Source organism: Canis lupus, chromosome 17 (assembly GCF_003254725.2).
Source record: "Canis lupus dingo isolate Sandy chromosome 17, ASM325472v2, whole genome shotgun sequence".
Classification (NCBI taxonomy): Eukaryota; Metazoa; Chordata; class Mammalia; order Carnivora; family Canidae; genus Canis; species Canis lupus.
The window spans coordinates 42,998,165-43,014,004 of record NC_064259.1 but is presented as its reverse complement, the minus strand read 5'-3'; the positions used below and the strand labels follow the sequence as shown (position 1 = coordinate 43,014,004).

General features: G+C 33.5%; 1 long non-coding RNA gene across 7 annotated transcripts in view; it reads right to left on the bottom strand.

The window, feature by feature from the left end:
- The window catches only part of LOC112664290 (uncharacterized), a 62,675-nt gene extending 47,329 nt beyond the window's left edge, over window positions 1–15,346 (bottom strand). For 3 of the 7 annotated variants that reach the window (XR_003139626.3, XR_003139630.3, XR_003139628.3), the window contains exons 1-3: window positions 15,263–15,346; window positions 10,865–10,888; window positions 2,090–2,138 (exon numbers count right to left, since the gene is read on the bottom strand). This is a non-coding gene — a long non-coding RNA (uncharacterized LOC112664290). Of the gene's footprint in view, window positions 1–2,089; window positions 2,251–10,864; window positions 10,889–15,262 lie in introns of all 7 variants that reach the window. The other 4 variants (XR_004806165.2, XR_003139627.3, XR_003139629.3 and 1 more) reach the window with 4 other exon arrangements.
- Window positions 15,347–15,840: the final 494 nt, after the last annotated feature.

The following is a 15,840-nucleotide window of genomic DNA, read 5'->3' as shown; positions in this document are numbered from 1 at the left end:
CTACCAATATGACTTCTTTTTTATTTTGACTTTGATAGCTGAGATAGTATTTGCCTGGTTTCTCCACTATAAAGTTACAGTTTTCCCCCTCTATTTCCATAGTGGTCCCTTTGGAAGGAAGTCACCATATGTAGCCCTCAACTGAGGAGCTGGAAGTTAGTCTATCTCCTTAAAAGTGAAGTATCTACATATATTTGGAATAGTATATGGAAGATTTGTTGCTTGCCATTTTCTTTTTTTTTTTTTCAATCATTTACTTATGTCAGTATATACTCATGAATCGTTGTTCTATACTTTTGAGTTTTAATATGATACTATTTTATTTAGTTGCTCAAATTGTTCTAGCTTAGGAGCTCTTTCAGTTGACTTTTTTGATAAAGCCCTGTCAACATGTGTCTTGTTTTGCTTTTAGGACTCCCTTACCTACTTTTTTTTTTTTTTTTTTTTCAGCTTTCCTTTCATTTCTGTCACTGCAAGATATTGTATGCTCATCTTGTGTATTCTCTGACTCAGTCTTAGAACTAGCCATTTCTCCAAGAAGCCATGGTCCTTTTATTGGAGAATACTATTAAAAATCAAGATCTAGTGGTGCCTGAGTAGCTCTGTCAGTTCAGCATCCAACTCTTGATTTCAGCTCAGGTCATGATCTCAGGGTTGTGAGATTGAGCCCTGCATCAAGCTCCATACTCAGCATGGAGCCTGCTTAAGATTCTCTCTCTCCCTCTGTCCCTGCACCCCCTCCTCTAGTTTTTTTTAAATCAAGATTTAGAATACTATATGTGCTCATTATTTCTGAGGTGTCATTATTTGACCCTTTCAAGAGATAGAGAAATATTTGTGTAAATCAAACTGTATATATAAACATATCTATAAATATTTCTAGACATCTATAAAACTTTAACTCAAACTGATGTCTCTAACTGTAATCCAGAAATACACAGGTCATTTTAACCTTCCCACATCGGTTGATTGTAACCTCTCCCTCTAAAAATGAGAAACCTGGACCTCACCATCATCCATCATTCCTTGCTTAATGTACAGTTACACCATAAATGTATAGTGATTTCATATTTATTAACCTATACCCTAGTATGCAACACCCTTACCTATTAAAGTACTTATATATACTATCTTTTGCCTTTAGTCTCATGGTCTAAACTCACTTTTAACATTGCTTAGGTGAACAACTTTTTCCTATCTCCACTCAGTGAGATTATTTCCTATACTTATTATACAGTTTGATTATTGCTATGTAGTGTCTGAAGTCAGTTGAAATCATATTACTTATGTTTTGCTTTCTTTTCAGACAACCCCCTGACACATACTTCTAATTTTTTTTTTGATAAATATCTTAACCACAATATGTCTTCATGGTCATTTATGTATCAATTTACCTTACATCCCTCCAAAATTCAGATCTCTTTCCTTCATTATTTCAAGGAATTCCAATTTTATTATTACTGTGCAACATATGCTTCATGCCCTATTTACAACAAAGTATCTATAAACTCTAGTTACTAATCTCAAGTCAATACTGAAATTTTTACCATATTTCACTTAAAAACATTCTTTGTTTTATTTGTTATTATTTTATTAATTTCAATCTCTATTGTCCTTCTTTTCATGATTATATTCTACTTCTCATGATTGTCCATACATATTTATGTTGGTTTTTAGCTGCTCTCTGTACTAGGTGTTAATCTTTTGGCATAATTACTCTGTATAATTACAGAGTGGAAATGTCTGTCCTTTTCATTCAGCAATGACTTAATGATAATTTGGGCAATATCAGCTCGTGAATCCTTTGCATATCTTTAATAAAATGAGTCATATGTTAGAAAGCTCACAGCTGCATACCTCTGCTAGATAAAACTGAAAGCTTGCAAGCTCGGGGGATGAGATTAATGCTCTCATGTCCCACCTCTCTAGACATCCATTGTCCATCTGGCCTAATCCCATCTGTGACTCATTGTTTTACCACAGAATGTCTACCCTTGTTTAGTCATCTAAACTATTTATGCTATGGTTAATATTATTGTTATATCATTAAATGCAGTTGGGGTAATGTTCTAAGCAGTAAGTTGCTCACCTGAAATGACTTTTGTGGAGATATTACCTCAGCACAGTATCTGAGAATCCTGCATCAAAACGCCAACTATTAGGAGACTGTTTGTTATCTTTCACAACGTTTCAAGGCATATTTTCTTGTTTGCATACTGCCTCCTATGCAGTCATGCTTAATTTATTGGGCTAAGGAACATTTGACAAGTTATCATAAGATTAGCACCATCAATTACTTATACTTAATATTCATATATATATGCACACACAGAATATAGTAAGATATCCAAATATCTTTTAGACAATTAGGCATTAACCTTTACTTAAGAAAACCAGCATAAATCCTTCATTTTATGATCAATTTTGCTTAATGTAAGGTAAAAGATATGGACAGTTTGGGAAAAGAAAAAAATAGGCTGAATAAACTATGTAAGAGGCAAGAAATAAAGCATTTTAAAAAGACAGGAAGACTAGTTTGACTGGAGCAAAGAACTCATATAAGAAAAAATGACTTAGAAAAGCTTTATTTCTAAGAAATATGAACATTTTTATGGGCAAAAAGATCATTATAATTTTGGTTTTTGTGGAACAGAATGAATCCTGATACTGCTATGGATTCTTTCATTTCAATACCACCCTCTTCAAAAATTCTGAAACCTGCATATTATAGCTTTACTTTTCATAAAGTGTTTTCAGTTTCTTAATTTGATCTGATGCTTAAAACTCTGTCAGATAACAGGAATAGAAGAAAACTTAATTCTCCATTTGCAGATGAAGCATTTAAGATGCAGAGACTGGCTTGTGACAACTAAATCCTCAAGAAATGACCCTTTCTACCAGGCTGGCCACCCAACCTTCTCAATGGGATTCTTAAGTAATAGCTCTTCTTCTTTCACTACTTTCCAAACCTGGAAAAAGTTCACCTCTTCTAAAAAAAGTACATCATCATGCAGATCACTAGTCCATAAGCACTGAGCATTTAACATGTGCCAGACATATTTTATAACTACCTATCATACCTTCCTGTGACTTCTGTACACTGCTTGCTAGTATTCCACAATTTCTTTCTCATTACTTCAGTTTAGAGCAATGGCTATAACAAAATGACAATACCACTAGTAGAGTTAACCTATAAAACACTACCAGTCATTTACACATTTCCTTGACCCTATCCTGAAACCAGATGTAGATAAAAGGGTAAAAAAGAGAAGATGAATGTCCTAATCTAGTCTAAGTCATTCATGACCACTCTGCCCTCTTGCCCCTTAGAGGAAAGTCAGGGTGATGTTAATGTGTGCTTGCTTAGAAATGCCAGCTTGCTCCCTCCTCCCCACAGTTTGTTCCAGCTGTACCCAATTAAATTCAACAGTTCACAGGTGTTCAGAGAAATGCTTTCAACATAAAACCTCAGTTGTTTTTAGGGCTCTTCACTCTCCTTTGTACTCTTTAAATTTGAAATATACTTCCAACAAAACAAACCACATTTACAAATGAAGAAAAAAATGCAAGGAATGATGATGAGGATGCTAACAGTTATATTGTCAATAACCAAAAGGAAAGATTCTTTTGGCACCAGCCAGATTTCTAACACATTTAGCCCAAATCTGAAGAAAATACTCTTTTCTTGATTGAAATGGATGAAGGGTGAAAGTGGAATACCATCATTCTAGGTATATGATAAAGGTAAAAAAAGAAAATACATACTATCATATATATTTATTAGCTTTTTAAGTTTTTCTACAAATAACCTGCTTATACAAACATGTTTTATTTATTTAGCCCATAAGAAAGGTCAGCAGTTTTTTAAGTGCTTCAGATACATTAATTCATTTTGATTCTTGAAATAATTCTACAGATAATAAACTAAATATTTTCTAGAAGTCTGTGGTAGGATGAATAATGGTTCTCCACTGATATACAGATCGTGATCTCTGGAACCTGTAAATATGTTAAACTTACATGGGCGAGGGGGGGGGTAGGAAGACTTTGCTTATGTGATTAAGTTGAGGATCTTGATATTGGGATCTGATCCTCAATTTTCTGAGTGAGTTCAATGTAATCAAAAGGGTCCTTACAAGGAGGTAGCAGGGTCAGACGCAGAGAAGACAGTATGAAGCTAGAAGCAGAAGTTAATGAGCTATGGAATGCCAACAGTCCTAAGAATGTGGGAAAGGCAAGGAAATAGACTCTCCCTAGAGCTTCCAGATAGAATACAAGCTTTCCAACCCCTTTTGGACTTCTGACCTCAATAACCATATGATGATAAATCTGGGTTGTCTAAGCTACCAATTTTATGGTAATTTGTTACAGGCACACTAGGAAACTAATGTGGATTTTAGAACCTAGAAATGGGCTGCTTCTGTAACATATGCCTAAAAATATGAAAATGGCACTGGAATTGGGTAATGGGTAAAGGCTGGAAAAATCTCAAGGAGCATGATTGAAACTTCTTTATTTACTTTCCACAGACTGTTAGCAGAAATATGGATGTTAATGACTCTGCTAGTGAGGAGTCAAAAATATGAGGAGCAAAGGAGAGAAAGTCTATTTTGTCATAGAGAATAACTGAGTCATCACAAAGAGAATGTTGGTAGAAATATCATCAAAGGCACTGTCTGGGAAGATTTAGAAGTAAGTGAAGAATAAGTTATGGAAAAATAGAGGGAAGGAGATACTTGCTATTTAAATGCAGAAACTTAGTTAAATTGTGTCCTACAGTTATGTGGAAAGCAATGAACAACTGAAAGCAATAAACTTGGATATTATAGCTGAAGAGACTTCTAAGCAGTGTTGAGAGCATTGCCTTTTTTTTCTATACCCTACTTAATAGCAAAACAGGATAAACTGAAGAAACAACTTAAGCAAAAGGGAATCATGACTTGATGATTTGGGAAATGACTAGCCTAACAAGACTGTGAAAGATGCTAAAATGAAGAAATATACTGTCAGGAAAGCATACTCTGCAAAGAAAACCAAGAGCCAAGTACAAATTTTACCAGTACCTTGGAAAGATGGAAAACTTAGTCATATGGAGGATTCTTTGAAAATATTAGACATATGACTCATGGATCCCCTCAGTCACCTCACTAGAAGACAAAAATGGAGATGGGATACCTAGGAGAGACAGTCTAAAAGTGTCATATTCCTCGGTGACACTATATATGATATCTCTATTCACAATCAACAATCAATCAAAAAGCTATTATGTTTGGGATAGGTACTTTTTATTTATTCCTATTATGCAATTTGAAAAATAGGGAAGAAGAAAGAACTTGATGATTGGTTTCAAAGAAATGAAAAATTATTATAAATTACAAGTAATTTATAAATTATTTGAAGATTTAGACATTTTCAAATATAAAATAAAAATAGAGGAAACAAATAATATTAACTGTTTCACTGTGTGGTCTAACATTATAGGAGAAATTGAGCAAAGAGGGAGAATTTGAGTCTCTCAGCAGGGAGATATAATTTAAACTGGTCAAGGATGGATACTATTTTCATGATAAGCAGAGTGGGAGATGAGCAGTGAGTAAAGAAAGAACTTCACGGTAAAGATATAGATGGCTTAAATTAAAGATCTCATTTGGGATTTAGGGGAATTATGTTTATATGGGTAAAGTGTGGTCAGAATATATTGAAGATAAAGTTTAAGAATCCCTCTTTTATTAGGGAATCATTGAAAGGATGAAGTTACTGGAGGCTTGAATCAATCCTACTTGTGTTTGTTTGAGTTAAAAAGCTTATCTTTCATATTTCACAACCTACCATATTGAAGAAACAAATACATGAATTATTCAACTTATAAAAATATAAACAGAAGAAAGCAATCTTTTTTATAATCACAAACACATTTAATTCTTCTTATGTGATACATAATTATACATGAATGTATTTGTATTTGTGCACATAAAGCATTAACTGTGTAAAAATCCCAAGTCTATTTATCAAGGAGTGCAAATAAGTACGTTGAAGTTATTATACAGTAAATAAGTCAGTCTCTACCTAGAGGTGAAACGTGTCACAATTACAGGTTGTCTTTACTCTTGTTATGCTCCAATTAATTTTTTTTCCTATTCTTTTCTGTTTTTAACAGATTCTTTCTTCAAATTACGTGTTTTTTTCCAGAAGATTTATCTTTGCCCAATTATTTTATAATTACTCTGACTTATAAAAAAACTGTCTTAGATTCATAGACATTTTAAAGTATTTGAAACCCAACTTGCTAAATAGAGGCAGATAATAAGATCATTAAGCTTTGTTTCCCATTTGGGATAGAGGCATTATTATTGCTTTAAAATGTACTAATTAAGGCAGTTTCAGATCCTTAAGGAGTTAGAATCTGAATAATCTGATTTCATGGTCTTTGGTTTTCTGCCTTTTAGCCCACATCTGCATAAAATAGAGCAAATCATGTCAAGCATCATCTACTACTTTTACCTAATGTGTTACCCTACTACAACAACTTTAGTTTTGTTAGTCACACATTTATTACCACTTCTATTCCCATCTCTTTCCTTTGTTGACTTCACCGTGCCTGGATTACTGTCTACATCCTCTCTTCTACTTCATGTTCTCTAATATATCATATTCCCAAAAGTAACTGTAAAACTGCTCTCACTTCTTCCTGTGTGCTCTTTTAATCTATATATTAAAAAATATCAGACATATTGACAAATGTCTAAATAGTGAGTTGTCTTGTTGACTTACATTCTTTATGTAGCCTAAGATTGAAGCCTAAGGTTATTAGTCTTCAAATAAAATGTTATTTAAAAATAACTAACATATATAAAAGGTAATGCAATGAAATAAAATGAAGTGAAAAATTTTAGCTCTATAACAGAGCTAATTTATATTCCTTTTCCCCCACCACTACAATCCCATATAATGTTGGAATCAAATAATCCCATATAATGCTGAGGAGAAGAGCCGGGGTGGCCAGATAAAACATGTAGAGTATTAGTGAATACAAAAATTTCTGAAATTTTTTTAAAACTTTAAATCAATGAATTTTAAGCAATGACAAGAAAATCATCGAGTATTAAAATAAAGAAAGAAATCAGAGCCTTGGGATCCCTGGGTGGCGCAGCGGTTTGGCGCCTGCCTTTGGCCCAGGGCACGATCCTGGAGACCCCGGATCGAATCCCACATCGGGCTCCCGGTGCATGGAGCCTGTTTCTCCCTCTGCCTGTGTCTCTGCCTCTCTCTCTCTCTCACTGTGTGCCTATCATAAATAAATAAAAATTTAAAAAAAAAAAAAAAAAAAAGAAATCAGAGCCTGAAAAGTAAACAGACTGCTTCATGGTGTGCTAACTTACAGGACCAATAGACTTAGAGGATATTTGGGGCTATAGCTATATTGCTCACATGAATAAGGAAATCAGTTCTTGTCCCAGTGATAAGGAAAAGTAGAACTGAGACAACCATTCCATGCTAAAATTGCTCTGCCCACATGGAAAGGAGAAAAGAAAAAAATTGCCCTTCTTGGTGCCCAAGAAAGTATAAAAGATAATCTTATTTGACATAACTCTGAAAAGTGTTTTCTATGAGAAATCAAAACTATAGTTACAAACTTCTGCTTGTGACCAAGATGAAATAACAGAACTCAATTTTCTCTCCTGTCCTTAACAATTATAAAAACAGAAAAACAGACAAATATATGAAAGAATAGATTTTAGACAGTGAACAGCAAGTAGCAAATGATAGAGAACACTGAAAGAGGAAACAAATGAGGTGAGCCATCCGATTGCTCTAGTTCACTGACCAGAAGTTTCTAGACTGCAGCGCAGGAAGCAGAAAACACTTGAAGTCTGGCAGTCTCCCTAAGTTAAAAAGACAGATCTGGGAGTCCCACTAGATCAAAGTAGTCAGAGTACACAGGGCAGAGTACTGAAGAAGAGGGTGTAGTAAAGAGAGAATGAAAGCTTTGGAGATCTGCATAAGGTCCCCCTTGATGTTCAAGCTGAGCATTGATCAGCACATGCACATTTGGAAACGACCCAATGTCTGAAAAGACCTACCCAAAAGGAGCAGATAAAATAATTCCCAAGGATCACACAGTGCTGGAATTTTTCATGTTCCCACCAGGTAAAGGAAATTTTAATTCACTGGACATTGGGTTGGTAATAATGAGAAGGGAACTGCCCTAGTAGCAGAACAAAAGCAGTCCTAGATTAAAGTAGTTCTGTTTCTGTTCTTACCTAATAAAGCTTAAAAAGGAATCTTGAAAACAAATTAACTTGTTTCAAAGTAACTTAACTGTATCTCAAAACAAAGCTCCATAATTTTTATAGGAATGTGAAAATATCTAAGACCCAACAAAACAAATTCACAATATCTGGAACCTAATCAAATATTACTAAGTATGAAAAGAGGAAGGAAAATGTGATCCCTAACAAGATAAATACATCATTACAAAATGACACAGTAATGACACAGATTTTATAATTAACATACAAAGACATTGAAACTGTTGTAATTCTATTCTATGTTTTCAGGAGGATGAAGGGGGAAAAAGTGAGCATATAAAGTAGGACATAAAAGAAATTTAAAATAAGGCTCAAATTAAATTTCTATATATAAAAACCACAATATCTGATAGAAAAATACACTTGATCATATGAATGTCAGATGAGACAACACAGAAGAAAAGTTTAGTGAACATGAAAACACAACAGTAGAACTAACAAACCAAACATGCTGAGAAAAAAAGACATTAAAGAGATGAAGGAGCATCAGTGAAACGTTGAATAATCTCAAAAAGCCTAATAAGTGTATAATAAGAGTCACTAAACAGGAGAAGAGCAAGGGTGGTCAGATAAAACATTTAAAGTAAAAATGAATAAAAAAAATTCTGAAGTCTTATTAAAACTATAAACTCACATATCCAAGAAGTTCAAAGAATCCTAAGCACATTCTTGAAGAAGAAATTACAGAAAAAGCACATGATGCTGAATTCCTTGAAACCAGAGAAAAAGTAAATATTTTAGAATAGCCAGAAAGGAAAAAAAAGATATTTTACACACGGCAAAACAAACATAAGAATGACAATAGAGTTCAATTGGAAAAAATTATATGAGTCAGGAGACAATGAAACAGTTTCTTTAAAGTATTGGAAAAAACTCGATGTAGCAAAAATATCTTCCAAAAGCAAATAAAAACTTCCAGATATAATAAAGCTGAAGAATTTATCACCAGCAGCATTGTACTATGGAAATGCTAAAGCAATTCCTGTGGACAGAATGAAAATAATGTCAGATGGAAATCCACATCTAGCACCAAACAACAAAGAGTTATTTATGTGTAAATAAAAAGCAATGTTTTTATCTTGATTTTGAAATCTCTTTGAGGATACTGTTTCAAACAAAAACAATAATGACACAATGTAAAGTATATTAAAGTGCATTGTAATATTATAGCAATCTCCAGGAGGAAATATGGAATTGCACTGATGTGAGGTGGTTGTATTTTCATGAAGTAGTACATTGTTACTTTAAGGCGGAATGTGATTAAATTATAGATAGACACTGTAAACTGTAAAGCAACCATTAAAGATAAAAAAGTTACTATAGCTAATAAATCAAGTAAGAAGAAAAATGGATTAAAACATATACAACACATGGCAGAAAAGAAGAAATGAGGGAAAATGAACACATGAAACTAATAGAAATAAATAGCAATATAGTATCTTGAAACCCAAGTAAATCATAGCCACCTCAAATGAAAATAGTTTAAGCACTCCAATTAAGTGTCACATATAACACTAAAGAAAGATCTACTTTAAATATAACATATAATTAGATATAAGAGGATTTTTAAAAGAATTTATTTATTTATTAATGAGAGACACAGAGAAAGAGAGGGAGAGACATAGGCAGAGGGAGAAGCAGGCTCCATACAGGGAGCCATATTTGGACTCAATCCCAGGACCCCAGGATCACGTCCTGAGCCGAAGGCAAATGCTCAACCACTGAGCAACCCAGATATCCCAGTAAGAGAATTTGAAAAGGTATACCATTTTAACACTAATAAAAAATATGGATTAGTTATTTACATATTAAATACATTTTCATAGCTAAAAATATTACTAGAATGAAAAGGAATAATTTTTATCAGTAAAGGAATTAATTCATCAAAAAATATAGCAATCTTACATGTGTATGTTTCTAGTAATAGCACTTATAAACATGTAAAGCAAAGTTTAACTGAGCATATAAATGAAAAGAAATACACAAATACAGTTTTATTTGGGCGTTTTATATCTTACTGTCTATAATTAATACATGTAGGAGAAAGGTATAGAAGGCATAAACAACACTCAACTTTAAAACAATCCTTAAAAGGATTAACTTTATATACAATCTTTTCTTATCACAATGGAGTTAAATTAGAAGTAATAACAAAAAGATTCCTGGAAAATCTCCAAATATTAGAAATTAAACACCTAAATAGTGGTTGGACAAAAGAAAAAATCAAAGAGAAATTGAAAACTATTATGAACCAAGTGATAAGTGACACCAAAACATATCAAAATTTATGAATACTTTGTTGGAAATTTGTAGCCATTCATATAAGATATGTATGAATGGACATTAGAACATGTATAAGAAAAGTCTTAAATTAATTACCTAAATTTCCACATGAAACATTAGATTAAAATGTCAAATTAAATACAAAATAAGAATAACTTAAAAATGAAGATAATATTATAAATTAATAAAACAAAAAATAGGAGATAAAGAAAATCAAAACAGCCAAAAGTTGATTTACTTCAAGAGATCAGTATGACTTTAGCAAGACTTACCAGAGAGTGATAGTGGGAAAATACCTAAGTGACAAATGGGAGAGATAACACCAAAGCACTCTCAATAAGAAATTAATAACCTGAATACCTTATATGTATTAAATGATCTGTAGTTGAACAATTTCTCAAAAAGAAAATTCTAGACCCAGATGATTTCATTTTTTTCTATAAAAAAATTAAAGAAGAAAAATGCTAAAAATAACTAAATGCTAAAATACTAATTGTTACTAGCAAACTTGGGGGCTTTCTGGGTGAAATATGAACCCAGCCCCCACCCAGAGAATAGGGGGAAACCAAAGAAAGAAGCAAACCCCACTCTAGATTGGGAGGTGGATGATTTAATAAGCAAATGAACTTACTCTGTGAGGCTTGTTTTAGATGACTGCAAAAGGAATAGATGTGCATATCCTTTGGCCAGAATCTTAAAATTTTATATACAGGCCTTAACAGAGTTCAGGCATATATTCATCCATATGGTCTCAATAACACACTGCTTTCCCAAGGCTGCAATATTAAAATGGACTCTGGCTGTGGGATTGGTGGGCTGAACATACATTCCAAGGACAGGGCAGTAGTTAAAGAGCCTCTGATTGTCCGGGTCCAGCTCCCAGGTCAAGCAGTGGTCATTGTCCCCTGAATGACCACCTCTAACACTAATCTACCAAAATACAAATATAAAAGTACTAAGTACTTTTACTAAGTACTAAGTACTATTAAAAAATATGTTTTTGATGTTGCACGGCATACTAATAGGCAGAATCAGTATGGAAAACTTTAACATATTAAAAGATTTCAAATATTTATCAAATAGATAAAATTGCAATTAATTGAGATTATTTCATGCATCTAAGATTTAAAAAAAAAAATTATTCATGAGAAACACAGAATGAGAGAGAAAGAGGCAGAGGGACAGGCAGACTCCCTGTAGGGAGCCAGATGTGGGACTCAATCCCAGGACCCCAGGATCATGCCCTGAGCCAAAGGCAGACACTTAACCATTAAGCCACCCAGGTGCCCCTATTTCATACATCTAAATGTGCACTGTCACTGTTGAAATTCATTTATTTAGTTTAATAATTGTACTTTCTTTCCAAATGATCTCTTTAAAACATGCTTACAAATGGAAAGATAAAGTATATTTTTATCAATTTAATCTACATTAATCGAATTATTTGTATGAACAAAGTACATATATTCAAATAACTATGCTCTACTGCCATCTTAGTTGAAAATGTTTTAATAGATCCCTTTCCTCTAAGATAGATGGAAAAAATTCCAGGTATTTTGGAAAGTTTATATAAATTCCTAATAGGTATCCATACTGGAGAGTAAGATTTTATCTTTAAAATCAAGGGGGGGAAACAAGAAAATGATAATTAGGTTGCACATTCATTTCCAGAAGACTAAATGGTTTGTTTACTCCAATCTTCACTTCCTTACTGAATCCTATACATATATTTACTATGGTAAATGTTACTAGACATTTCTTTGTGGCAAATTGGGTGGTGACATCTAGTTCATTCAAAAGATAGCATCAGAAATTAGCCCATTAGGTCTGGAATCCTAATTTTCACTAGTCTTCTATCTTTGGACAAAAACTTTCACCAATAAAATAGGGATAGAAATAGATGTTACCTCAAAGATAGATTGTAAGTATTAAAGGAAATGCGTAAAGAACTTGAAGAGTCCCAGATAAATCTAAGCACTTAATAAATATTAGTTCTGATTGTGTCATCACGGCAGTAAAGTACATCTGTACCCTGATTCAGGCTTTGAGTCTATACTCTTTCTTGCTGATATCCAGTCTGCTAGTCTTATCCAGTAAAAATAGTAATACCAAAGAATTAGGATCAAAGGCCAAAGTTCTTAATGAAATTTCAAAAATGATCTTTTAAAAAAGTAAATATTCCTGAAACTTTTAGAGAAAATTCAAATATAGGCTTCAAATTTATATTGTTATTAAAATCATATTGGTTTTCTCAAGGTATCAGAACTCTTTCAGCTGAATCTCATCAAGATGAGAAGTTTATTATCATTATTATTATTATTGGCAAATGTGAAGCTGACATAGAAATCAAGTGAAACTTGCTCAAGAGGTTTACAAGTTTATTTGCTTCAGAAGCAGCAGACAGTGCAGTCTTTTTTTAATTAAGAAAATCTAGGTCAACAAACATATTTACACATATGATTTAGTGTAACTTTATCTATTTGGGGATTGTGTAGTGTACTTAATATACTTTATTATTATCTAATCCTTTCTAATTACCTACAAATTCCTTTGTGGAGTTTTTGCTGTCTTAGTTTATGTTTTCTATGCAATTGGGGATAGATATATAGCTTGCAGTAAATACTTAGTCAATTCTAAAATGTCTGTGTTCTTTGGACTGTATTCTTTTTATTCAATAGGTGTTTGGATGATGTCAAGATATTTACTTTAAAAACAATGAGCAGCCATGATGGAGTAAATGGTATTAAACTTGTCTTCCTACTATAAACAACAACTCAAAATATATGAAATGATTTTTTTCAGAAAAAGCACACCAGGCAGCACAACCTCTGATCCCCACAACATGGCAAACAAATTAAGTGAGCCCTGTTATCCCACTGGTTTCTGGCTTGCCCTTTCTTTCAAGACCATGAAGAAACAAGAATGGAGGTCTTGCTGAATTTGAGGAGACAGATAATAAGTCGAGCAAAGTTACAAGGCACAATATTGTGGAGGCTGAGAAAATTAAGGCCATTCCACCTTAAGTTCAGCGTTAGCACAAATACAGCCGCCCCGGCACCTGTGAATAAGAGCTGAACTTTACCTTACTTCAGTTACAGGAAAAAAACCAGCTTAACGCCCTTGAAAGCCCCATATTAGAATGAGAACAGAGCTCAACGCCTGTGGCAGAAAGCCCCATATCAGAATGTAAACAGAACTTAAGAAATTCCTCCACCCCTTCTGGAAATCCCCTAGACCAGCCTATAAAACTCAGCTGGAACCCACCTCGGGGTCCAAGTCCCTGCTCCACTTGGGCCCAAGCTCAAGCTTGTTAATAAACCCTCATGTACTTGCACCGGTGTCGGCTCCTTGGTGGTTTCTCGGATTCGCAATCTTGGGCACAACAAATATCATGGCTTCAGAAGTCTGCTTAGAGTTCCTCATAAGTTTTTGGTTGAATACTGACATGTACATGTTGGAGGTCAACTACACAAGGACCAGGTAAATAATTATTGGAGAAAGAACAACTACTAGGGAGCTGTACACTTACCAATTTTTAGAGCTCAATGATTTACATTTCCACTGAGAGGATATAACATTTGTGTTTCTGTATATTTTTGACAATATTTGTTATTTTGACAATTAAAAAAAATATGTTCATCTGATGAATGTGATACAGAGATATCATGTTGTCAGCCAGAGTGGGAAGATCCCATCAACCATCTTAGTAGCATGCCTTTAGTAGTTTAGTAGTGGCATTTAGTAGTATCTTCAAAAGAGCCATGCCTTAGTAGATGCAATTACAAGAAAAATACCTTTTAAAAATCCAATACAAATATATTCAAGGATTTAAGTAAAAACATAAACATACTATAAAAAGAAATGGAGGGATGCCTGGATGGCTCAGCAGTTGAGCATCTGCCTTCAGCTCAGGGTATGATCCTGGGGTCCTGGGATCAAGTCCCACATCAGTCTCCCTGCAGGGAGCCTGTTTCTCCCTCGGTCTCTCTCTCTCTCTCTCTCTCTCTCTCTCTCTCATGAATAAATAAATGAAATCCTTTAAAAAATGGAAATTATTAAAAGAACCCTAAAGAAATATCTATATCTAAAAACAATGCAAAAATTTTAGAAGCACATTCACAGAATGTCACGTAAGAGTTTGATGGATAGTAAACCAAATTTATAACATTAAAATGTAACAGAACTCCTCAATATCCTTCATTGTTTGTATTTTCCTCTACCCTGCAAATTTGGTATAATTCATGACTTTACTGCTTCTGTGCTTTGGTTTATATTTTGTGACACATATAACTTAAAAAAAAGTCTTTTATGCATGCTTCTACACTGTCTACAAAGTAAACATATTGTATATATTCTTTGGAATTTTCTTCCATTGAAGTATATTTTGTCTTTATATTGTGGTTCTTAATGTTCACATATACTATATAAGTCATACTAATAAAAGTTGGTTAAATGTATTACAATTATGTTTTTAGGGGATATAATTGTATTTTAATTTTTCTAGTTGCCATTAAATAAATTTTCACTCTAAATATAGTCAACTTGTCAACTTTCATTTATAAGTTGATTCTTCTGTGTTAATAGAACCTTTTCAGAAATTATCAGTATGATATTGCCTGTTTTATTCTAAATGTTTCAAGTTTCCTTATCATAGCTAATATTTAATTTACCTGTAACTGAATTATCTGCATGGTATGAGGCAAGAACCCAATCACATTATATTATCATCTCAGTAGTATTTATTGACCGGTTCACCCTACTCACAATGGTTTATGATGTCAGACACATAAACAGAATGTCTATCTCCAAGATCCTTATTCTGTTATTTCAGTGCATTCATTTAGCTGAGCACCACTTTTCTTTTGTGGGCCACATTAAGTTATCATTTTCTAGGGCTATCTGTGATGACACAGAGATTAATGCAAATCACAAATCTATGTGAGGGCAGGTAAATGCTTCTTAATTCTCAAATGATACATTTTTGAACACATAGCCCATTTTAAGATAGTCGAAGAACGTTGTCTCCCTTTGACAATATGATAATTTTTCCATCTTACTTTTTCACTAAGAATTTTATTGGATGAGTTCTAGTTTTAGGTGAGTGTCTCAATTTTCTTCTTTGAAGGAGACACAACCATGTTTCCTGCTGCCTGAACAACCACTAAAATATTCTCTTAGTTATCAGTGCCTGCATAGGCTCCCGAGTAACTTCAAATCTACACTGGCTTACCTCTGGTTTCTAGTTCTA